We start from the raw sequence: 26318 nt of genomic DNA, 5'->3' as shown, positions 1-26318 counted from the left end.
ACTTGTGGCTGAGTATGATTGTCTTCCAGTAGTGTCTTGGCAGTGGATCCATAAATGACTGTGATACTTATTCTAGATCCACATGGTCTTTCACATCAAGAACACAGATTTCCAGATGGAAAGTGGTCATGACAAAGATTTGCTTGACGCTCCTTCCTTTTTGGCACATTTCTCCCTTTTGCTCTCTGTTCCTGCCTCTTCAAAATCCATAGCATCGTCGGTAACAGCTGACCTCCAGTTATAATGCTAGAGTGCCAGAGCTTCCAAGTTCTCAGTGTTTATATCACATTTTTTGCAGGAAAAGCTTTAAGCCCATATTTAAATCTCTTTTCTTGTCCAATGACATTCCATTTTTCATTCTTAAATTGAGAATAAAGTAACTGTTTTGTGAGATGGTGATCGGACATTGGGGCAACTTGGTCTGTGAAGCACGTAATGGCTGAGAATCATCATTTCTATGCTGGTGGTTCTTGCTTTTCAGTGTGCTATAGTGGTTTGAGCATTGAACTACAACTCTAAAAACAAGGGATTGAATCCCTGCTCACCTATGTAAATCCACCAATGATGTTAGACGGGTCACAGTCTCTCAGCCTCTGAAGAAGGTAAAAGCAACCCTTCCTCAACAAATCTTAGAGAGACAGCATAGTATAGTAGTTTGAATGTTGGGCTACAAGATTTAGTTCCCTGCTTGGTCATGAAAATCTAAGGGATGACCTCTGGCAAATCACACATACTCAGCCATAGAAACCCTATGACTGGGTCACCTTAGGGTCACCATAATTCAGAAATGGTTTGAAGGCACCACAGATGATGCTGAAGCTTGGTAAATGTATCTTCTTTGGATGCAATCTTCTCCATGTAGGTCAAGAGTCCCACAAGTAACTTTACTAGTCAGTAAAAATACAACGGAAACTACAGATACAACTGAAATAACGGAGTACTTACTATCCTGTTATCACTCCCTGAAATCAGCTGTCTGTGATGGCTGCCTCACATTCCCCATGGAGTAGAAAATTGCCAGTACAGCTCACTTGCTCAAGTAGGTTTTCTGTCTTCATTGCCTTACTCCTACATGCATTTCTAAAAGTTAGGGTGCATCCTGCTAGGACATAATATCACCACTCTCTTCAGGAACAATATCATGCAGCTAAAAGATGAATTTGTTCTCTAACCTTATCAGTGTTTCTCCCACTTCTCTAACAATCACAGATAACAAGGAAAAGAAGACCAAAATGACCATGAACATTTAAACTCTTGTTTTCCCACTGAGATTTATGATTATGTTCTTAACCAACAGGTCACTTTCGAGGATGAATGTTGGAAAGCCATTAAAGATGAGAGAGATGTTAGGAAAACAATGATTTTTCTCTAACATGACAGCAAAAGAAGATAATTTAGAATTCCATGGCCATCATATGTTTTACAAGTGAGTATATATTAACTTTTAAATACTTTCTCCCACTTCTGCCCCATACTTTCAACCTCACTATCTTCCATTTCAGTCTGCAATGCTTCATAGAAATATGCTTTATAATGCTAGTTCTTTTTTTCTAGCATTTTCTCTAGGGAAGCCATGTTCCCTTTAGAAAGGACACTCCTCTCTATAGAAACACTCTATTTTGAATATGTCTTCTGTGGGAAAGACTGTTGAATTGAAATGAAATTTAAAGACAAAGAAATGTTTATATAAATGTGAGAGGCCTTAAAATTGCCCATAAACAGCAGCTTGATTCCAGGGATCTTCCACATTTCAGTAAAAGAGAGTGAGAGAGAGTGCAGAACTTTCTCTTACTGAAATGTGGAAGATCCCTGCTATCAAGCCACTGATTATGGGCAATTTTAAGGCCTCTCACATTCATATTAACATTTCTTTGTCTTTGATCCATGGGAGATCTGTCTGGACTTTGCATGAATATGTAAAATTGTGAATAATAGCAAACTCTATTAAATGAAGGACTTCTAGCCCAAGAATATCAAAGAACCTCATCACATGGAATACGGGAGGCTCCCATGTTGGTGACACAGTATCCTATGATGCTGTCACCCCGATTTACCTATGGAGCCCCACTGGAAGTGATGCTACATCGTGTGATGGGTTCTGTGGGTCAACTGGGACAGAATTTCCATTGCGCGATAAGGTCCATAAAGTCACTTTGCGGAATCTAGAAAATGGCTAGAGAATACATACTTTATCAGATATGGATAAATGAAACTGGATACTAGTTCTACCAACATGTGAGTTGTAATGTATATGGATAAATGAAACTGGATACTGGTTCCACCAACATGTGAGTTATACTGTATTTCTGCTTCAGTTACAACTTGGTTTTTGTTATTTGTTGCCAAGTTGTCCTCAAGTTATGGTGAGCCTATGAATGAGAGACCTCCAACTGCCTTTGCAGTTGATGTCTTGCAAACTCAACCCAGTGACTTCTTTGATTGAATCAATTCCTCTTTTCCTAATGCTTTCCAGTTTACCAAGCATTAACATATTTCCCAATTATTCATGTCATCTTGATGTCGAGCACAGGCTCATAAGAACCCTGAATTTCCACTCCAGATAGGCTTCAATCAAACAGAAACATTGTATCCTCTCTTCAAAGCAGCTACAGTAGCTGAAAACCACAGGCAGCCGCTCTCAATTAAGGCTCCATTGTCCTTTGCTGCATATTAACCAAGAGTAATAAATAGTATCAGTTTCTGCTTTCACTTCCAGGCCTTTTATACCCCGCCCTTCTCACCCGAGGAGACTCAGGGCGGCTTACAAAAATTGGCAAAATTTAATGCCCAAAAATGCAATCATAAAAACAAAGCAATACATACAGATCCATTAATAACATTGTTAAAACACATTATAAAAACCTTAAAAATGTATATATAATTAATTCCATTCGTATCAATAAGACTGGTCCGGCTGGCAGGGCCCTGGGGCTCTCGCTGGACCACTTGATAATAGATCCAACATAGGGTCACTCATTAATCCTGCAAGAACGGGAAATTCAAAAAGCAAAAAGGATAAAATGTGGAATTTCTTCTATAATGGTATGCTGGTTCCTTTTGCAACTTATTGTGACCTTCATCCTGCTCCAGCTGGACCAGAATAAACTAGATGGCCTTTGCTTCGAACCTTGGTGAGCCTTTTTATTGGAGAATAGGGAAATCTTTATTTGCTTCTTGCAAGCTCGCCAGGTTTTTTGCACAACCCTCCTTCTGGAATCTTGTGCTGGTCTCCATTTCTAGAGAGACCCCCAAATCTTTGATCTCCATATCAGTCTCATACCAAAAGTGTGACAGACTCAGTTCAGTCATCATGTAGTAAGGGTTTAGGCTTGTTTTGCTATAAGATTAATTCATTTCTATGGTCTCCATAATAAAATCTATAGCTTATTCAACATGTAATGTTTTTAGTGCCAAATATGTCTAGAAGCATATTAGATTATTCTTTGCTTGAATTCCCAGAAGCTGACCACCCTAATGCATTGAATGCTGATGGTGTTAAAAGATATCAGTCTGTGTATATTCTTATATTGCTTGGCAGTGGCTCCCACACTTCTTATATCCTATGGTAAATGGGTATTTGGAAGCTGGGAGGAATCTTCCTCCAACTCACAGGGTCACAAGTTCTCTAAACACAGCCTATTTCCATTTCCCCACACCATCTTTCAACTTCCTGATAGTACGGGTCCAATCTGTACCATCTAAGCAATTCAAGAGGGAAAAAAGTGGATATTATTTACAGAGGTGAAAGCAAGACAAAGGGATTTTTGGAGCTTTAATGATTCTCCTAAGCTCATATGATTAATAGAAGGGAGTCTGGGGACATATAGCAGTTCATGAAGTGTGGAGAAATGAGGATAATGGAATACAAAGCTGTTCTTTGAATGAGGTTCTCTGTAGTATTTGCAGGGTGAGGCTCTCAATAAATCAACTACCAGCTGCTGGCCTCAGGGGTTAATTACCTTCACACACTGCTGCCAGCTGAAGGGAGTGGTGTTACAAGACCTGGGAGAGTTCAAGGAGAGTCACTAGAGGTCTGGGAAGAGAAAGGGGTGGGGGGAAATCTCAAAAGATGCATAACTCTAAGATTAAAATTTTCTGGTTTGTTAAAAAAACTGGATTTTTGAGGTGTTTTTAAGTTGTTTCCAATATTTCCATGGCCATACAGGGAATTGAACTATGGCCTTCTGAGTCCTAATCGAACACTCAAACCAGTACACCATGCTGGGTCTCATAAAATTCTGCTTGTACATGTAAAAATAAAAGAAGGTGTACTTCAATAGTTTGGGTAAGTCATTTTCCTTCAGTAGTTACTGCTAGAAGTTCTCTTCTCATGGACAATGGTGATCTTCCCTCATGTTGGTTGCTTCATCCTTGGGAGAAGTAACTAGTGGGGTGCCACATTATTCTGTCCCTGGAACCATTGCTATCCAACATCTTTATCAATAATTTGGATGATGGTATCGCGGATATGCTTATCTCATCTGTAAATGGCACCAAATTGGGAGGGATAGCCCTAGAGGACAAGAACAGAATCCAAAATGATCTTCACAGGTTATAGAGCTTGGCAAAACTAACAATAAACCACAAGGAAAACTGTAAGGTACTTGTACTAAACTTAGGCAGGAAATAAATGAACTGCACAGATATTTCATAGGTGTTCACTCATGGCTGAGTATGATTGCACAGATATGGGATGGGTGAAGCCTGTCTTGAAAACAGTCCATATGAAAGGGATCTAGAAGTCTTAATCATTCACCAATTGAACATGAGTAAGCAAATGCTAATAAGAGCAGAAGCAGTATAAGCAGAATCAAGCCCTATGAATAACAATTTAAGGAACTGGGTATGACTAGCTTGGAAGGGATATGAAAGTCATGTTTAGATATTTGAAAGAATGTCCTATTGAAGAGGGAGCAAAGTCATTTTTTGCCACTCCAAAAACGAAGACACAGAGCAAATGGATTCACACTAGAGGAAAAGAGATTCCACTTGAGCATTAGCATTCTCAATGGTAATAGATGTCCAGTGGTGGAATATGTATCCTCAGTGTGCTGGAGTCTACACCTTTGAAGATTTCTAAACCGAGGCTGGATGGAGTACTCTGAATGGGTGCTGCTATATGGCAGGGCTGGATGATCCTGTGGTCTCTTCCAACTGTATCATTCAATGGTTCTATGATTTTGTGAATGCCTCAATCAAAGTTATGAGCCCTGCATTGTGATCAGTGATTTCTTTCCATATCAATCCACTTTCCCAGAAAACTGTTGCTTTGTGGGGAAGCAAGACAATAGTGATGTTACATTAGGAACAAGATGTAACAAGTTGTAATGTTTGTTATTTTTTGTGTAATGTTTTCTCCTTGCTACTGTGGTTTCTTCCAAAAGAGACAAATTTTGTATATATAGTGTTTCAAACAATATGTTTGTCCCATAATAGTCCTATTTTATTTTTAAAAGAAAAAAGTAACAATTAATGTACAAACAGTATTGGCAAGATGTATTATATGTATCCCCATTTGCAAAAAAGAAAAGAGTACATACCGTAGCAAATTAGTTTGAAAAAAGGAATTTCTAAGTTTTGTTTCCTTTGCCAGTTTGCCACACCTAAGGAATTCCACATTGACAGCAGATTTTGCCACTTCACAACCCACCTTTTCTTCTAGTTTATTAAGAAATATCTTTGGGGGGGGGGGGGGGTGACGACCCTGTTATTAATCTTTTTCAGTCCTGAGAACTGACCATTTATTCCACACTAATTATAGGTAGATGTGATTCTATGCCTCTCATTCTCTGAGGGTGACCAAATTTCTTTAATAATGTCTTATGAAGTACATCTGTCAAAAGCCGTCTCAAAGTTTAAATAAATGACATCCCTTGGTTCTCATCTGGCCACTATTTTATTAACTCTAAGGGCTGCAAAAGGTTAGATAGACAAGATTTATTCTTTCATAAACTATGGCTCTTTGTCTTTACAAGTTACTCATGTTTAGATGCTTTATAATTCTCTCCAGATTGCATGACCTCCTCGTGAAGAGCTGTCCATATTTTGCATCCCAAACCGAGTGAGCTGATCAAAGAACTCTTTTCAGACACAGTAAGTTTCCTACTAACATGACTATTAAAAAAATTAAATTATACGCAGCTCATCCCATGTGATAACCAAGCATCCCTTGATTTGTCATGTGTACGTCCTCTAAAATGCTGAGAGATTTTCACTGACTAACAAATATTCTCCTATGAACATTTTGGATGCGAGTTTAAGAAAACATGAAATCTGTTCTATTAGATCTGCAAAAGTGGCAAGGCTGGTATTTAATTTAACAGCAATTGGAAAAAGAATCTGTTTTTTCAAAGTGGGAATAATTATTCTTGGGCAGCTGAGACAAACTACCAGGGTTGGAAATGAGTTGCAAAGTAAAACTTGGAAAAGTCAAATTTTTGGATTATAGTTTGCAGAATCTACTAACTATCATGATTACTAGCCATGTTAGCTGGGGAATCAAGGTACTGTAGTTAGTTACCAAGTATAGTTATCATTTCAGCAGGCATCCAGGGATTCATTTGCACTATAAAATGTTTGTGTTTTTATTCCACTTTAGCTGTCAGATTCCCATCCTATAAAATCCTGGGGTTTGTTTTTTGGTGGGGTACCAAATCCCTGCGTCTGAAAATTATAATCTCCCTAAACTGCCAATCCCAGAATTCCATAGGACAGAATGATGGTAGTTCAAGTGAGATAATGATGCTATGATTGTGTAATATGAATGAACCACAGGTGATCTGGTCTCACAAGCTTCCATTCAATGGTAAAATGTGGTGTATGTATACCTCTTGAATTATATATTTTCTTTTTTTTACAGATAAATATGGTTAAATAACCGTGCCCTCACATATCCATGTAACCCCACCTTTGGAATAGCAAGAGGGTAAGGGGGAGAAGAGGAAAATACCCTCTCTTTATTGCTGGCATAGAAGTGGAAGGGACCCTTTGCCCAAGATAAGTGACAGGAATTTTTTGGAATTGAGAGCGATTCATGGATTTGCCTATAAATAGCTAAACATGGGATAATCACAGGGAACAGGTAGACCAGTAGGAGGATGCATGTACTTACTTTACTTAGGTGATCCCCCGTAGGCCGAGGATGATGGTCCTCCATTTCTGGTGTCTTGGGATGTGTCCATAGGTGGCTGAAGAGACCTATTCTTGATCCACATGTTCTCCCACAGTGAGGACATCGGTTTCCAGGTGGAAGGCGGTCCTGGTCAGGGTTGGCACGATTCTGCCTTAAGCCCTCCATTCGTGCCTCTTTGAACTCCGCAGCACTGCTGGTCACAGCTGACCTCTAATTAGAGCGCCCAAGGGCCAGGGCTTCCCAGTTCTCAGTGTCTATGCCACAGTTTTTAAGGTTGGCTTTAAGCCCATCTTTAAATCTCTTTTCCTGCCCACCAACATTCCATTTTCCGTTCTTGAGTTCAGAATAAAGTAACTGCTTTCGGAGATGGTGATCGGGCATTCGGACAAAGTGGCCAGTCCAGCGGAGTTGATGGCATAAGAGCATCACTTCAATGCTGGTGGTCTTTGCTTCTTCCAGCACGCTGGCATTTGTCCGCCTGTCTTCCCAAGAGATTTGCAGGATTTTTCTGAGGCAGCACTGATGGAAATGCTCCAGGAGTTGAGTATGACGTCTGTAATCCATCCACGTTTCGCAGGCGTAGAGCAGGGTTGGGAGGACAATGGCTTTATAAACAAGCACCTTAGTATCTCTACGGATATCCTGATCATTAAACACTCTCTGCTTCATTTGGAAAAATGCTGCACTCGCAGAGCTCAGGCAGTGTTGTACTTCAGTGTCAATGTTGACTTTTTTGGAGAAGTTGCTGCCAAGGTAGCGGAAATAGTCAACGTTTCACCATTAAGCTGTATTCCTGGCATTGAAGAGGGATTAGCTGGTGCCTGTTGGAAGAGCACTTTGGTTTTCTTGATGTTCAATGAGAGGCCGAGCTTCTTGTATGTGTCGCGACCCAGACGGCAGAGGCACCAATAACCATTCACAGAGGCCAGAATCTAACTAATATCTTTATTGAAGGAATATATAAAGTTAATAAAACAAGTATAGAAAATAGTCCAGAATTAGACCTTTCAGGAAAGGTCAGAATTAGTCCAAAAAAGCAATGTCCAATAAGAAATATTAAGGTCCAAAGTTGTAATCCAATAACCGAAACACTCACTTTGCCAAGCAAAGTGAGGGGAGATGACAAGGTCCTTAGTCCATAAAACTTGAGCGTGGCTAGGAAATAACTTGACACTTGAAACAAGGCTTGAACGTGGAACAAGGTAACTAAGAACAAGAACAAGGTCCGTGGAATAACTTGGTAAAATCCGTGAAACAAGGCAAGGATTAGTCCTGGGAAACAAGGCAAAGTCCGTAGGTAAACAAAGGCTGGGAAGCAAGGCGAAGGCTGGATAGCAAGGCAAGGCTTGAGCTGAAGCGAGGCTTGAATCGGAGCGCGCTGTCCAGACACAACTCGCTCCGTAGGCTGACGAATTGACTCCGCGAAGTTGCTACGCGGGCAAAACACCTATATAGAGTCCAACTTTCTCACCAAAGCGGTTCTCTGGGAATCAGAAACGAAAGCTAAACTCTGAGACCAGATGTTAAACTCCTTAAAGATTCTCACGAGAACCAATGTTAATTGGCAACATTCTTAGCTGCTATCCTCGCACTCCTGCGCGAAGCTGAATCCAAACTTCTCTGTTGTTTACAAAACTCCCGGCGCAAGAACACGGGAGAAGTAGGCTCTGGGGTTGTTTGACATACTTCTGGGGCACAACTTTCTTGCAGGTGCAAGGTTTCCAGATCTGCCTGGGAAGGATCTGGCTGAGAGGAATCCAGTTCAGACTGGGAAGGTAAAAAACCCAAGTTTTCATCTTCATCAGGGATTACAATGTCCTGAGCAGGACTACAAGGCCCATGGTTCATCACACTATCCCCCTCCTCAGGGCCCCTCCCAAACTGGGGTCCTCTCCCCGAGGCGCGAGGTCGCGGTTTGGTGGGATAGGTCAGATGGAAGCGACGGGTTAGATCAGGAGCATGGACTGTGGAGGCGTCTTCCCAAGAGCGTTCCTCAGGCCCAAAACCCACCCAGTCAATGAGATATTGTAGGCGGCGGCGATGAAAGCGAGAATCCAAAATGTCCTCAACCTCGAACTCCTCCTCCCCATTCATCAAAACAGGAGGGGGGGCCGGTTGGTCTGTATCAGGACGCACACCATCCGCCGGAAGGAGCAGGGAACGGTGAAACACTGGGTGAATGCGCATTGAACGCGGAAGTTGGAGTTTGAAAGTCACGGGGTTTAATTGCGCCACCACTGGATAGGGGCCAATGAAGCGGGCATCTAACTTCCGGCATGGGCGGTGGGAGGGCAGAAAGCGAGTGGACAGAAAAACCCGATCTCCTACCTTGATTTCGGGGCCCGGCTGGCGGTGTTTGTCAGCGTGGCGTTTATAGTCCTCCTTGGCTTGGTCCAGTTGCTGGAGCAAAAGTTGTTGCACCGCTGTGAGTTCCTGCAGCCAATCCTCTGCTGCGGGAACTTCTGAAGTTTCAATGACAGGGGGAAAGAAACGTGGATGGAAACCGTAGTTTGCAAAGAACGGCGTTTCTTTTGTAGAAGCTTGAACTCCATTATTGTAGGCAAACTCAGACAGTGGTAACAGAGAAGCCCAATTGTCCTGTTGGTAGTTTACATAACAGCGAAGATACTGCTCCAAAGTGGCATTGGTGCGCTCCGTTTGCCCATCTGTTTGGGGATGATGAGCTGAAGATAAGCGAGAGTCTATGCCCAGTAGTTTTTGTAGTGCCTTCCAAAAACGAGAGGTGAATTGAGATCCACGGTCTGTGACTAAACTCTTGGGCAATCCATGTAGTCTGAAAACATGCTGAAGAAATAGATCCGCAGTTTCTTTGGCCGTGGGGAGGCCTTCGCAGGGAATGAAATGGGCTAACTTGGTGAATAGGTCCACCACCACTAAGATCGTGGTGAATCCACAGGAAGGTGGTAGGTCAGTGATGAAATCCGCGGAAATTATTTCCCATGGGCGAGATGGGGTAGGAAGGGGGTGCAAAAGCCCTGAGGGCTTCTCCCTTCGTATCTTGGAGCGCTGGCATACTGGGCAGGTGTTGACATATTTTTCCACATCCTTGCGGATCTTGGGCCACCAAAAATCTCTTAGGATCAAATGCATGGTTTTAAATAGTCCGAAGTGTCCTGCTGGTTTGCAGTCATGACACAGACGAAGCGCTTTTTCCCTGCCCGGTCCGGGTGGGATATAAACATGATTTCTATAGCAGAGCAGCCCATCTTTAAGCGAAAAGGGAAAATGCAGACCTTGGCGAAGTTGGTCCTGCGCCCAGGCATCTGCTTGCTGACTAGCCCTGATTTCTTGAGCACAGATGGGTCCTGGAGTAGGGGAAGTTGAACCAATGGGACTGGATTTGGTGTTCCCCACTGTGAGCGTGGCAAAATTCTCAGGTTGTAGCAGTTGGGATTCAAAGGTCTCCTTGCGTCCTGCAGCGTATTCCGGTTTACGTGACAGGGCGTCTGCTTGCTTGGTTTGAGCTGGGGTCACATAATGGATCTGGAAGTTGAAACGTTCAAAGAATAAAGCCCAACGTTGCTGCCTCTGATTTAGTTTGCGGGCAGTTCTTAGATGTTCTAGATTACGATGATCAGTGTGGACTTCAATGGGGAATTTGGCCCCTTCTAGCCAATGTCTCCAAGTTTCAAAGGCTGCCTTTATGGCCAGTAGTTCTTTTTCCCAAATGGTGTAATTCCTCTCTGGTGTGGTTAGTTGACGAGAATAAAAGGCACAGGGGTGGAGGTGATCTCCCACCGGTTGTAAGAGTACAGCCCCAATTGCCACATCAGAGGCGTCCGCTTGCACCACAAAAGGGGTTCCAGGATTTGGGTGCTGTAGAATTGGCTGGGAGGTGAATAGTTTCTTCAGTTGCTGGAACCCTTTCTCTGCTTGATCAGTCCAGCGGAAAGGCTGCTTTCCACGGATGCAGCTAGTGATGGGGTCGGACCAGCGGGCAAAATCTGGAATGAACTTGCGGTAGTAGTTCGCGAACCCCAAGAAACGCTGCACCTCTTTCTTGTTAGTTGGCGCCCGCCATTCCAATACTGCTGAAACTTTGGCTGGATCCATGGAAAGCCCTAGAGGCGAGATGCGGTAGCCAAGGAAATCTACCTCTTGTAGATCAAAAGCGCATTTTTCTAGCTTGGCATAAAGTCCATGATCCCGCAGTCGTTGCAACACCATTTTGACGTGGTTCTCATGTTCTGATTGTGATCTGGAAAACACCAAAAAATCGTCCAGGTAGATTATCAAGAATCTGTCTAGATAGTCCTGAAAAATATCGTTGACAAAATGCTGGAACGTTGCGGGAGCTCCGCATAAACCGAAATTCATAACTCGGGACTCGAATAATCCGAATTTAGTCTGGAAGGCGGTCTTCCACTCGTCCCCTTCTCTGATGCGAACTAGATTATAAGCCCCCCGAAGATCCAGCTTGGTGTAGACCTTGGCTCCTCGAAGTCGATCCAGTAGATCCGAGATTAAGGGCAGGGGATAGCTGTTCCGCTTGGTGATATTGTTCAATGCTCTGTAGTCCACCACCAAGCGTAATTCCCCTGACTTCTTCTTCACAAACATCACTGGGGAGGCGGCTGGGGATTGAGAGGGTCTGATGAACCCCTTGCGAAGGTTTGTCTCTAAGAATTCCCTGAGAGCTTCTTGCTCTGGTTCAGTCAGGGAGTAGAGATGCCCTCGCGGGATCGGGGCCCCCTCCACCAAGTCAATGGCACAGTCATAAGGTCTATGTGGGGGTAATTTTTCGGCTTCTTTCTCATTGAATACATCCCAATACTCGGAGTACTTCTTTGGCAAGGTGATGATGGGCTCGGAGTCTGTGGCATGGCATACCTTGGCTACGAGGCAATGGTTTTGGCAGTACGGTGAAGCAAACTGCAGTTCTCTGTTGGACCAGGAGATGTTAGGGTCGTGGAGTGTCAGCCATGGAATTCCCAAAATCACAGGGAAATGGGGAACCTCGGTAACAAAGAAGGAAATCTCTTCCATATGTTCCCTTATCCACATCCTGGTGGGTTCCGACCACTGGCTTACGGGGCCCGTCTTGAGGGGACGGCCGTCTATGGCTTGCACCACACGGGCATTCTTGAAATCATGATATTGTAATCCCAGAGAGTCGGCATACTCTCTATCGATGAAATTGTTGGTAGCTCCAGAGTCTATCATGGCGTGGATCATGACGGGTCCCCTTTTTGCTGACCATAATGTGACCACGAGAAGGAACAGGACCCCGGTTGGCGGCTCTTGGATGGATTTTTTGACCGGGTTGGCGAGCCTCTCTACACCCGGTCGTTGGCTTCCCCCGCCGGCTGTGTGCCAGTCGGCTCAGACGTCTTCGACTCCGTGGAGGACGCCGCCGCAAGACGGGCGGCAGGCTTCCCTTTGGCTGGGCACTCTCTGGCGAAGTGGCCCCCATTCCCGCAGTACCAGCAGAGGTTCAAGCGTTGACGACGGGCCTTCTCGGCGGCATCTAGTCTGGGACGCACATTGCCCAACTGCATCGGCACCTCCTCGCCTCCTCTGGGGTATGGGGTTGGCGGCGGGGGTCTCCACACCGGACGTGGCTGAACACTGGCGGGAGCGGGGGGTTTTGCCCCGGCTCTACCGCCCTGGCCTCGAACCCATTGTTTCCTGTTGGCAATCATGACTTCAGCCCGTAAACATTGATCAATGAGGGCCTCGAGGGTCTGGGGAGGATCCACCTTGGAGATTTCTTCCAGCATTTCAATGTTGAGACCCTCCCGAAATTGTCCTCTGAGGGCTACATCGTTCCAGCCGGTGTTGTGGGCCAGCACGCGGAACTCGGCTATGTACTGAGACATGGGTCTGTCTCCTTGAAGGAGGCGCCGGAGTTTGTGACCGGCTGCCTCCAAATTGTCCTCGATTCCCCAGGTCTCCTTAAGGTGATCCAAGAAGCGTTGTGCTGAACTTAGGTGGGGGGAGGCTTGATCAAACAGGGCCGTCGCCCAGCTAGCCGCTGGTCCGTCTAGAAGACTGTAGACCCACGCCACCTTGATGTCTTCTTGGGGAAACTCGGCATCACGGGCCTCTAGATAAGCTTGACATTGGCGGCGGAAAACATGAACCTTAGCAGCTTCTCCAGAAAACTTGGTAGGCAACGCCATGGCCGGGAGGCGAACTCCGCGCTCCCTCAACCCTTTTATTTCTCCATCCTGCGCGTTGAGTCTGTCACGGATGCGGTCTACTTCGTCCTTGCTGATGGTGTAGCTGAGCGGCTGTCCAGCCGGCGCGGCTCCGGTAGACATCCTGGCCTCGGTTAGTTGGTGCTTATGGGTGGCGGAGTCAAACTGTCGCGACCCAGACGGCAGAGGCACCAATAACCATTCACAGAGGCCAGAATCTAACTAATATCTTTATTGAAGGAATATATAAAGTTAATAAAACAAGTATAGAAAATAGTCCAGAATTAGACCTTTCAGGAAAGGTCAGAATTAGTCCAAAAAAGCAATGTCCAATAAGAAATATTAAGGTCCAAAGTTGTAATCCAATAACCGAAACACTCACTTTGCCAAGCAAAGTGAGGGGAGATGACAAGGTCCTTAGTCCATAAAACTTGAGCGTGGCTAGGAAATAACTTGACACTTGAAACAAGGCTTGAACGTGGAACAAGGTAACTAAGAACAAGAACAAGGTCCGTGGAATAACTTGGTAAAATCCGTGAAACAAGGCAAGGATTAGTCCTGGGAAACAAGGCAAAGTCCGTAGGTAAACAAAGGCTGGGAAGCAAGGCGAAGGCTGGATAGCAAGGCAAGGCTTGAGCTGAAGCGAGGCTTGAATCGGAGCGCGCTGTCCAGACACAACTCGCTCCGTAGGCTGACGAATTGACTCCGCGAAGTTGCTACGCGGGCAAAACACCTATATAGAGTCCAACTTTCTCACCAAAGCGGTTCTCTGGGAATCAGAAACGAAAGCTAAACTCTGAGACCAGATGTTAAACTCCTTAAAGATTCTCACGAGAACCAATGTTAATTGGCAACATTCTTAGCTGCTATCCTCGCACTCCTGCGCGAAGCTGAATCCAAACTTCTCTGTTGTTTACAAAACTCCCGGCGCAAGAACACGGGAGAAGTAGGCTCTGGGGTTGTTTGACATACTTCTGGGGCACAACTTTCTTGCAGGTGCAAGGTTTCCAGATCTGCCTGGGAAGGATCTGGCTGAGAGGAATCCAGTTCAGACTGGGAAGGTAAAAAACCCAAGTTTTCATCTTCATCAGGGATTACAATGTCCTGAGCAGGACTACAAGGCCCATGGTTCATCACAGTATGCTTCTGCAAAGGTGTTTAGAGTGGCCTGTAGGTCTTCTTCTGAGTGCGCACAGATTATATTGTCATCGGCATATTGGAGTTCTATAATAGATGTTGTGGTGACATTGGTTTTGGCTTTCAGTCTGCTGAGGTTAAATAGCTTGCTATCTGTCTGATAGATGATTTCCACTCCAGTGGGAAGCTTCCCATCAACAAGGTGAAGTATCATAGCGATGAAGATGGAAAATAAGGTAGGGGCAATAACACATCCCTCCTTGACACCTGATTCCACCTTAAATGGGTCACTTTGCGAGCTGTTGCTGTTCAGGACTGTTGCCATCATGTCATTATGGAGGAACCGCAGGATGTTCACAAATTTGTCAGGACACCCGATTTTTTGGAGGATGGTCCAGAGAGCGCTGCGATTCACTGTGTCGAATGCCTTTGCAAGGTCAATGAATGCCATGTACAGAGGTTTGTTTTTGTTTCCTGCATTTTTCTTGGAGCTGTCGTGCATTGAAGATTATGTCCACTGTTCCTCTGGAGGGGTGGAAGCCATTCTGGGATTCTGGGAGGGTGTCTTCTGAGACAGGAAGAAAGCAGTTTGCAAAGATTCTTACGAGAATTTTCCCAGAGGAGGTTAGAAGGGAAATACCATGATAGTTTCCACAGTCTGTTTATCCCCTTTCTTGAAAAGGGTGATGATGGTGGCATCCTTGAAGTCTGCTGGGATTTTCTTGGTCACCCACACCTTTTCAATGAGCTGGTGGAATTATTGTATCAGCTCAGGTCCACCCTCTTTCCAGGGATCCCATCAGGTCCGCTGGCTTTGTTATTTTTTTGCCGGCTGATGGCATTGTTGACTTCTTCCAAACTAGGCAGTGCTGCAAGCTCATCCCTGGTTTGTTGTTGCGGGATTTGTGAGAGGGCCTCTTTGGCCACATTGGAGCTGCGATTCAGAAGGTTCTGGTAGTGCTCTTTCCAATGTAGTGCAATTGATGTTTTGTCCTTCAGAAGTTTGGTTCCATCTGATGAGCATAGAGGCTGTATGCCATAGTTTCTTGGTCCGTAAATGATCTTTGTGGCTTTGAAGATTCCCTGAGTATCATGGGTATCTGCAAAGTGTTGGATTTCTTCAGCCTTCTTTGTCCACCAGATGTTCTTGAGTTCTCTAGTCCTTCTTTGGACCTCAGCTTTTGCACTAGCATAGATCTTTTTCTTAGCAGCACAGTTGGGGTCTCTCTGCCATATTTGGAAGGTTTTCTTTTGTTATCAACTGTTGGATCTCTTTGTCATTATTGTCAAACCAGTCTTGATGTTTCTTAGTTTGATATCCAGTGGTTTCTTCGCAGGCTGTGATGATGGAGTTCTTCAGTTTGTTCCAATGTTCCTCAACATTTTCGGTATGTTCTATGGGTAGATGATCCTTGAGTGTTGTTTGGAGAAGGGCTCACTTGGAGGGCTCCTGAAAGGATTGGGTGTTCATTTTGCGCCTTATTTTCCTTGCTTGGAGTCTGCGTTTGGGGGCGATCTTGATACCCATCGTGGATCGGATTAACCTGTGGTCTGTCCAACAGTCATCAGCACCTGTCATGGCTCTTGTGAGAAGCACATCGCGGTGGTCTGTGGCACGTGTAATTACATCGTCCAAGCAGAGCCAGTGTTTTAACCAGGGGTGCTTCCATGATGTCTTGAGCTTGTTTTTCTGGCAGAGGAGCGTGTTGGTGATGACAAGGTTGTGCTCTCCACATTTGGTGAGAAGCAAGATGCCATTTGAGTTGCTGTTTCTGACCCAGTCTTTTCCTATGATCCAGGACCACAGGTTGGAGTCCTGTCCGACTCTTGCATTAAAATCCCCCAGGAGGATGGTTTTGTCCTGCTTAGGTATCTCTGATAGGACAGTGTCCAGCTGAAATAAAAATTTTCCTTGATGTCTTCGTCAGCATCTAGTGTTGGTGCACAGGCACTTATGATGGTTGCCTGTTGGTTTTTGTCAAGGTTAATTTGGAGGGTTGAAAGTCGTTCGTTAATGCCAGTGGGTGCTTCAGTCAGGTGATTCACCAGGTCATTTCTGATAGCGAATCCTACTCCGTGTATTATTTGCTCTTCTTCAGGCAGTCCCTTCCAGAAGAAGATGTAGCCTCCTTTTTCTTCCTTCAGCTGTCCCTCTCCTGTTCTCTGGGTCTCCTGAAGGGCTGCTATATCGATGTTAAAGCGTCCCAGCTCCCTTGTAATGATAGTAGTCCTGCGTTCAGGGCATTCACTGTCAGTGTTATCCAACAGTGCCCGTATGTTCCATGTTCCAAAGTTTATTTTTCTTTTTTGGCTGTAGAGTGGTGACCCATCTGGATGCAGCTGTCCAGTCAGGGATAAGAGAGGCAGACTATGTTTAGGGCACCTTTTCTAGCCCCTTTCCTGTGTGGGGTGAGCAGAGCAGATCCTAAAAAGGGCTGCTCAGTCATGGATACATCTGCCGGACTACTCAACTGCCTTGAACGGCTGAGTCCATATCCACCGCCCATGTGCCAGTCTGTGACTAGGGACTTCCAAATTTCACAGTCCTGCTCCCATCGCCACTCGCTGATTGCCATGGGAGTTTTGTTGGTTGTTTTTATTTTTCTTGGAAGATGCCTGTGCATGATTTTTTCATGATTTTATTTTATTTCCATTTTTTGAAATGTATTTGCTGTACCAATGCTTTTGACACGAAATAAATAAATGATTTTTTCCCCTTTTTTATTGAGATATTGAAAATAGTATACAGTGAAAGTGTGGGAACAATAGCGTGATAGGAAAGGTGGGTGAAAGAGAGTAAAGGTTTGGGGTGGAAGAACCCAAAAACAAGAAAAAGCAAAAAAGCCAAAAAGGAGATAGATAGATAGATAGATAGATAGATAGATAGATAGATAGATAGATAGATAGATAGATAGATATAATATGACTTTCTTTAATCCTTTGCGGTTAGGGTCCTCTTATTTCTTTCCTTTAAGATTACTCACTGTCCTTCTGACTCTGATTCTTCTCCAGTTATTAATAGTCTATTAATTCTTCATTCTTCTGAAGTAGTTTTCTACTAATTCCCAATCCGTTTGTTTTATAGGGTTTCCTGAGTTCTTTTTAAGGAAAAAAGTCAGTTGATCCATATCTTTAACATCCCTTACTTTGTTTCTCCATAAATCCAAGTCTGGTATTTCCTGTAATTTCCATGTTTTCGCGAAAACAATCCTTGCAACTGTCGAGAGATATGTGAATAAAATGTCCTCATTTTTTGTCAGAGTCAAATCCTTATCTAATAAACCTAAAAGATAATCTGGTTTTTTTGGGAATCTTCTTTTGAATATTTTTTGGAACTCCTCGTGAATCTTCATCCAATAACTAGTGGTTGTTTTGCAAGTCCACCATATGTGGAAGAAACTTCCGTCATGGTCCAGGCATTTCTAACAATTTTTTTCAACATTCTTATACATCTTGGATAATATTATTGGCGTCATATACCACTGATGGAACATCTTGAGCCAATTTTCTTTGCGGTCTGACGCATAAGTATAGTTTAGCTTTTTATTCCAGTTCAATTCCCATTTGTTTAAATTAATTGTTGTTCTTATATTTTCTGCCCATTGAATCATACATTTTTTTACTCCTTCCTTCTCCGTTGCCCAATCTAATAATCTATTATAGATTTTTGTAATTAGTTTTTTTTGTGTCTGGAGGATTTTATCCCAAAAAGTTTCGTTGGTATTAAATCCTATCTTTTTATCCTGTTTATAGTGCTCTCTGATTTGTAAGTAATGTAGCCAAAATATATTGCTAAATTTTTGTTTCAGTTTATGTGTGATTTTTTTTTTAATGTGTGGAGGTTGGTGCACGGCCGGTCAACACACAGTCTTCACAGAGTGAGGTCCCAGCAGTGGCGTGATTAACACGACGACGGTGGCTTCTCAGTCTGTTGCTGCCTTCTTCCGCCTTCACAGGTGTTGTAACATGTACCATGTTATCCTCCGCCTGCTCCACTGTTGAGGTCTGAGGATCTTCAGATTGTGCTTGGTCTGGATCCTCCCCTGTGGCCACTCCTGGGAGTGCATGACTCCAGTGGTTGTGCCAACAGGTTCACTGGAACACGCAAGCCCCCTCACCACGACAAAGTGACAATCCTTCGAGGAGGATGCACATAGCATTGTGCAATAGGGACTATCACCACATGTGATTTCCACCTGCAATGCCATTTTGCCTGCCTCATGTGATAAGTCTCTAGGGTTCCTCTGAGAGCAGGTTTCCATGGTTGAGTGGGGATTCATACTTTGGTCATCTGTACTCTCAAACCACTATAGCATGTTGATAATCCAGACGGTCACAAATACCACTGCTATAGAGGCAAACATAAATCCCTGAGATATTAGAAAGCATATATACTGCTCTCTGTTTGCTCCAGCCACTGCAGCCAGTAGCTTTGTTTATAAAGCCTTGCTGCCTTCTCTTCCAGACCAGCAGAATTAAGTACACACAAGACAGCTGCTGTAAATGCACTCCTGATTGTGAATGAGGTGTCTGTAGCAGCCTTTCTCAGTCCATTGGACAGGAGGTAAACCAAGGCATTAATCAGTGACAGATCCAGAATGGACTCATAATAGGAAACATGACCTGTGTTTTCTGTCTTCTGAAAATTCACCTCTTAAACTTCAAAGTTTTCCAGATGGGTCATCTTCCAGATTGAAATGAGTGATACGTTTGGTGGGATTTGTTGGGAGCTGATATAATGAGGAACATGATTTTCTTTTTCAGATGGAGTCTAATGTGAAAAGATTGAAATACAACAAAACAGGTGGCCCATTTCAATGCATTGGAAAATGTACATATGAAGTTGTGTTTGCAACATTTGGCTGCAATATTTGTAAATACAATCAGACATAGATAATCTGTTTATGTAGTGTATGTAGAATTGTATAGAACTGAATGCCAGAACTGGAATGGAGAAAGCATGGACACTGGCCCGTCTCATGGAGCTTGTAATCTTTTTTCTGGGGAAGTACCAGTTGAGTGGGGGAAATCTTGCAAGATTAATTCCTTATGTTTCATGGGAATCCTGGTACAGGGCTTGAGGTAACAAGTTACAAGTTAGCTTTAACTGAGCTGGCACTACCATTAATGAAGATGGGGCAGTACATTCAGGTGGATAAAACAGTGAACTGGCAGCAAAGTGCTGAGGGAAAAGATGTATGCCTTGTGGCCTGTCCTTCACTCCTGATGCTTACTTACTAACTTGAGGTTCAGGAAAAATAATATCCCATGGAAGAAAAATTCAGCTGCTACTTCAGTTGGCTTTCATACTTGGAATGGGGGTGTGTGCCACCTACTGTGTTTGTGTGTGTTTTGCTTCGGATAGGAAAATATCTTGGGTACACCCAGAAAATCACCACAATATGATCTTTGTATCTGAAGATATCAGTTATCGATATCTATCATCTTTAGAATCCATCATGATTTTGGTATTTTTGGCCCAGAATCCTTCATTTCTATAGAATAGATATCTTATTATCCATTTTTGGTGTATCCCCATAAAGTCTGGAAACATATCCTTCACAGGATCATACTGTATAAAAATTGGAAAAGAAATACAATGCCTCCTTCCATAAGTGGAGATATATTGTGATAATTATTAGTGCTCACATTTGATGGGCAGCCACAACATTGTTAATTGGTCTTCTCTTTCTTTTTAGACTGAACTTACACTGGGTAGTCCTTCAAAGAAAGGACATTTTCAACAAAGGACTATCTGATGGTAGCACTTTAAACAAAGGACTGCCTCCGTAAAGCCAGTTCCACCGCCAGGTATCTATACTGAATATATATTAGGCATATTAAATAAAAGAGTGGTCACAATGACATTAAACCTTTGTTGCTCTTAAATCTAGCAAATATAGGGACTTGATGCCTGAGGACAACTTTGAACCAAGACATTTTGCTGCTGGAGCCCCCAGTGGCTCAGTGGGGTAAACCCTTGTGCTGGCAGGACTGTTGACCTGAAGGTTGGGTTGCTGACCTGAAAGTTGCCGGTTCGAATCCGGAGAGAGCACAGATGAGCTCCCTTTGTCAGCTCCAGTTCTCCATGCATGAACGTGAGAGAAACCTCCCACAAGGATTGTAAAACATCAAAACATCTGGTTGTCCTTTGGGCAACGCCCTTGCAGACAGCTAATTATCTCACACTAGAAGTGACTTGCAGTTTCTCAGGTTGTTCCTGACACACCCACACACAAAAATTGCTGCTGAAGTAAATGGTGAACAATTCAAGTCAAGGTACATATTACCCAAGCTGGCACTGTTATTTTGGAACACAAATACTCATAATTCTTGCCGCCCTTTGGAGGCTTTTCACCAGAGGCTGGATGGCCATCTGTTGGATGTGCTTTAAATACAATTTTCCTGCTTCTTGATAGTGGGTTGGCCTGGATGGCCCATAAGGTTTCTTCCAACTCTATGATTCTATGATATATTTTATCAAGCCTTATGGTAATAATGTTCCAAGTTTACCAAAATAACTCTCTTTCCATAATCAGGAGCAGAAAATGAGAGACTAGAAAATCAGTGTTGAACCTTAGCCTAAATGAAAACTTGGCTAATATTATTTCTCATAAATAATATTAAGGGGATGGGGCCATCTATTAAGACAGATTCTAAGGGAGGAGGAGTGTGCTTGGCCATTGCTAAGGGAACTGTCTGTTAGGACGGTAGCTAAGGATAGAGGTGACTAATTGACCATTGCTTTAGGGTTTGTTTTTACCTTTGTCAGGTCGGTCAGGTTTGTGAGAGTAGGCTTAAAACACTCATCAGTTCAAGTGCTATGTTGTGTCCAAATTTCATAGCGATAGTTTGGGAGATACAATGTCCCTAATGGACGGATATTACATTTTTATTTATTTTGATTGGACTGGGATCTGCATCAAGATCTGATTTTAGTTCAGCTAGTGATACTCAAAGAACTAGAGCTGTGTAGTGATGTGAGTGTTGGACTACAACTCTGGAGACTAGGGTTCAAATCCTCACTTGGAAATGCACCGAGTGAACTTGGGCAAATCATGTTCCTTTGGTTTCAGAAGGTAAAGTCAACTCTTCTCTGAACAAATCACAAAAAAACCTCAGGATTAGTTCACCTTATGGTTGCCATAAATAAGAAACAGCCTGAAGGCACACAGCAACAACAGTGATATTCAGACAATGATGTGTGTGGATTTAATTAAAGTCCTCTCTATTTTCCCACATTCCACATAATTTAAACACAATTATCTTTGTAAAAATTAAAAGAAAAATGAGAAAAAGAGAAAAAAGAGAAATATGAGGACATTTTCTAACTTAGATGGATTTCTGAAAGTACTGGAGGAATTAACAAATGCCATAGATACCTCTGTTGGTCAGTCACAATAACACACAGTCAATAGCAATCAAATCATCAGACTGTTTGAATGCCTGTTCAAGTCTGGTTTGAGGATCAAGGTCCATCAAAAGAAGGAGGAGAAATCTTGGAATTGCCTATCAACAATAAATGCCTGGACAGTAGACTGAGGAAACACACAGTTTACCTGACAAAACTACGGTTAGGTGGATCTGCAATTGGCTAAGCGAATGAACCCAAAGGGTGCTCACCAATGCGTCATCTTCATCATGGAAAGAAGTGACAAGTGGAGTGCCGCAGGGCTCCGTCCTGGGCCCGGTTCTGTTCAACATCTTTATTAACGACTTAGACGAAGGGTTAGAAGGCACGATCATCAAGTTTGCAGATGACACAAAACTGGGAGGGATAGCTAACACTCCAGAAGACAGGAGCAGAATTCAAAACGATCTTGACAGACTAGAGAGATGGGCCGAAACTAACAAAATGAAGTTCAACAGGGACAAATGCAAGATACTTCATTTCGGCAGAAAAAATGGAAATCAAAGATACAGAATGGGGGACGCCTGGCTTGACAGCAGTGTGTGCGAAAAAGACCTTGGAGTCCTCGTGGACAACAAGTTAAACATGAGCCAACAATGTGATGCAGCAGCTAAAAAAGCCAACGGGATTCTGGCCTGCATCAATAGGGGAATAGCGTCTAGATCCAGGGAAGTCATGCTCCCCCTCTATTCTGCCTTGGTCAGACCACACCTGGAATACTGTGTCCAATTTTGGGCACCACAGTTGAAGGGAGATGTTGACAAGCTGGAAAGCGTCCAGAGGAGGGCGACTAAAATGATTAAGGGTCTGGAGAACAAGCCCTATGAGGAGCGGCTTAAAGAGCTTGGCTTGTTTAGCCTGCAGAAGAGAAGGCTGAGAGGAGACATGATAGCCATGTACAAATATGTGAAGGGAAGTCATAGGGAGGAAGGAGCAAGCTTGTTTTCTGCTGCCCTGTAGACTAGGACACGGAACAATGGCTTCAAACTACAGGAAAGGAGATTCCACCTGAATATCAGGAAGAACTTCCTCACTGTGAGGGCTGTTCGACAGTGGAACTCTCTCCCCCGGGCTGTGGTGGAGGCTCCTTCCTTGGAGACTTTTAAGCAGAGGCTGGATGGCCATCTGTCGGGGGTGCTTTGAATGCGATTTCCTGCTTCTTGGCAGGGGGTTGGACTGGATGGCCCATGAGGTCTCTTCCAACTCTACTATTCTATGATTCTATGATTCTATGATTATAATATTCCCCATCTGGTGAGATGTATTGCATTTCTACATATTGTCCTCCTTTCCAGACTTATTTCTATGTGTTATCTATTTTGAAATGGGACTCATGGGGCTCTCCAAATGTAATGTAATTTGGATCATCCCCAGCCAGGACAGCCAATAGTGAGAAAAGCTGGGACCTGCAGTCCAACAATATGTGGAAGTCCAGCTAATCATTTAGTAAATTATTTTTAATGCAAATATGTCTTTTCTTTTACTAATCCTATAGTTTCTTTAAGGGTCTAAACATCCTAAAGGCATTAGATTCCATCTGATATTGGAAGCTAGGAAAAGTCAGCTCTAGTTAGTACTTAGATGAGAAACTATTAATAAATACCAGTTGCTATCAGCTATATTTCAGTGGAACAAACTGGGGAAACCACCCTTGCCTAAGAAAACCCTTTGACATGAATGAGATCACCTAAGTTGACAGGCATCTTGAACACACACACAAGCACAGCTTCTTTGTATTTGCTATGTCAGCAGATGCTTGTTGTCAAATATATCCAAGTTGATACAGATGCATGGTGGACATACACAAATATTATCTTGGAAATATTTATTTGACTGTTTGACACTCTAAGGCTGACAGAGTGTGACTTGCCAAAGGTTACCCAGTGGGTTTCCATGACTGAACATGGATGCAACCCTTGTCTGTTGAACACCCAGTTCAACACTGAAACTATGACATATTTTTGGTTTCCAATAGCAGAAGTAAATGCTTTGCTGTTGACTACTTTGACTTATGACAACTTCATGAATGAGAGACCTCCAAGTCACCCTGCCCAGGTCTTGCAGACTCAGAAATGAGACTTTTTTGATTGACTCTGCCCACCTTTTCGTATGGCCATCTACCTTACCAAGCATTATTGCTTATGTACTGAGTCATATGACTAAAGTGCATAGTAGTGAGCCGATGCTACTAGAAAGCAATAGTGAAATGGCTGTTCCTATTATACTTCACAAATCTTTCTCAAGAGCATCTGGTCAACTAGAGTTGTATACTAGTTACTGGATTAGGTAGATGTTTTTGCTGATCCGACTATTCTCAGCTTGTTATGATTTGGATGTTTAGGACTGTAACATCCATCTTCCCCAGCAAGCATACTCAATGGTAATGGGAGTTACAATCAACACATCTATTATTTATTTATTTATTTATTTATTTATTTATATCTTGCTTTTCTCCCATGGGTGGGATTAAAAGTGGTGTATTTGGATACCAAATTGGGAAAGACTGTCCTAAGAACTCCCTCCCCTTATATCCTTAATTGTAGAAAACCAAATTAACAGCTAATTTTCACTACCGGCATGTGGTCTTTCAACCTGACTGTAGCCTTCCCTTCTAGTCTTTTCTGACTTTTCCTTTGGCCTATTGACATTCTTGCTCTTGAATGACCTCAGGTAAAATTGTGATGCAAAGTCCCTGGCTAAACAAGGCCCTTTTAATACGCAGGCTTTGCTCCATTACCTGATAAGCCATCTCCAAGGGGGAGAGGCCTCTATTGTATCCTTGATGGGAGGTTTTCCTTTGCTTATGTGTGAAAATAGCTAATCCCTCTCTAAATGGGCTCTGTGATTAAGATTTGAAGGATGTTAAATAGCTGTTAGGTGTCTGGAAACAATGCCAGCAATCAGGGGAAATTATAACCGTGAAGAAGACTGTTCTACCTAGAAGAGGCCAATAGACTGATCTTTATTCAAACCAAGTGCTGCTTGAAACATCTGGAGTAGAACTTCTTGTTGCTATAACTTGTCTCGAAGAATAGATCTAATAAGATTATAAAGGTGGTGTTGGTCATGTGTGTTATACAAAAAATAACATTTATATCTTAGGTTTGTAACACAAATCTAAACTATTGTTGATAAGATGTAAACTTTTTAAAACAAAGTGCATTCTCTCTTTTATTCTTAGTTTTGAAACACAGCAGGTGAACTTAGACCATAAAAATGGATAAGAATTTTAGTTCACTTAGTTTGTCAAAAAATGTATCACCATTTCAAAACAGTTCAAATTTGAAATGAAAAGAACTTTAGAAAGTAACAAACTCAATGTGGGAAAAATGGAAACTGTCAGATCTATCCATCAAGGCCTAGGATTCTGGATGCTTAATTATTAGAAGTCTACCTTGGAATTAGGACCTAAATGCCCTAAAGGCAGCAGATCCCATCTAATCTTTGAAGCAAAGTCCTGGTTAGTACTAGGATGAGAGACCACCAATGAATATCAGTTGCTGCGGGCTTTGTTTCAGAGATGGGAATTGGCAAAACCACCCCTGAGTATTCCTTGCCTGAGAAAATCCTAGGAAATTCATGGGGTTGCCATAAGTTGAAAGGCAATTTGAAGGCAGATATACACATATAAACACACACAAGTGCATAAAAGGTGTTAGGAAAACTGTACAGAAAAATAATTGCAACTTTTCATGCACAGTTTTGTTTTAAATTGAGAGTGATATGAAAATTGGACAGAACAGGCTTATGACTGAAGCTATGTTGAAACCGACGTGGACAGGAAACATCCAACTTAAGACTATCTTTGCTGTCCTTTTGCAGACTTCAGGAAAGGAGAAGATGTGTGATATAAGCTGGGCCAATGTTTTCTTTTCCTTTGCATCTCTCTTTCAGTAATAAAAAGACCTGGGACCTTTAGAAAGCATGGTTCTTTCAACACAGAAGTGAAAGGAAGCCTGGTGTAAAATATACTATCTCAGAAAAATGAGCTTGCCTTCCAAGGTTCACTTTTGATTTCTTTTTAAATTTATTTCTCCACATAATTTTCATTTCCACCTCTTTGTCTTTCTTCCCCCCCCCCCCCCCCAAATAAAATTAGAAAATAAAATTAAAAGTTTTCACACTTTCTATGTTTTCTTTCAGAAAATTATATATCAATTAAAGATAAACAAAAAACAAGAAAAAGAAATAACAGTAACACAGCAAGAAGAAACAAAGAATAAAAGAAACAAAGAATCAGAAAAGCAGAATGCAAGAGAAAAGGGAGCAGAGAAATAGAAAAGAAGACAGACTTGGACCGAAAGACAAAAAGCCGCATCAATGAGGACTGGAAGTCACATTACTCTTCTTATTTTTATTTTCTTTTTTCTTTCTATCTCTTTTTTCTTCTCTCTTCTTTCTTCCTTTTTGTTGTTTTAAATGAATTCTTGTATTTTAAAAAAGAAAATCACAATAAAGATTATATATAAAAGGTTAA

The 26318-nt window shown here is 42.7% G+C and overlaps 1 long non-coding RNA gene across 3 annotated transcripts; it reads left to right on the top strand.

Moving 5' to 3' along the window:
- The first annotated feature begins 2249 nt into the window (after positions 1–2249).
- LOC103283028 (uncharacterized) lies at positions 2250–26318 on the top strand. Of its 3 annotated transcripts, XR_010003279.1 has the most exons (7): positions 3634–4285; positions 6011–6093; positions 6860–6925; positions 19195–19234; positions 20130–20241; positions 25736–25843; positions 25985–26318. It is a non-coding gene; the product is annotated as an uncharacterized LOC103283028 (long non-coding RNA). The 3 variants fall into 3 exon arrangements; XR_507964.3 differs by lacking the exons at positions 3634–4285; positions 25736–25843 and adding an exon at positions 2250–2288; XR_001729829.2 differs by lacking the exon at positions 25736–25843 and having other exon boundaries at positions 3640–4285.

Source organism: Anolis carolinensis, chromosome 1 (genome assembly GCF_035594765.1).
Source record: "Anolis carolinensis isolate JA03-04 chromosome 1, rAnoCar3.1.pri, whole genome shotgun sequence".
Taxonomy (NCBI): Eukaryota; Metazoa; Chordata; class Lepidosauria; order Squamata; family Dactyloidae; genus Anolis; species Anolis carolinensis.
This window is presented reverse-complemented; position numbering and strand designations above follow the sequence as displayed.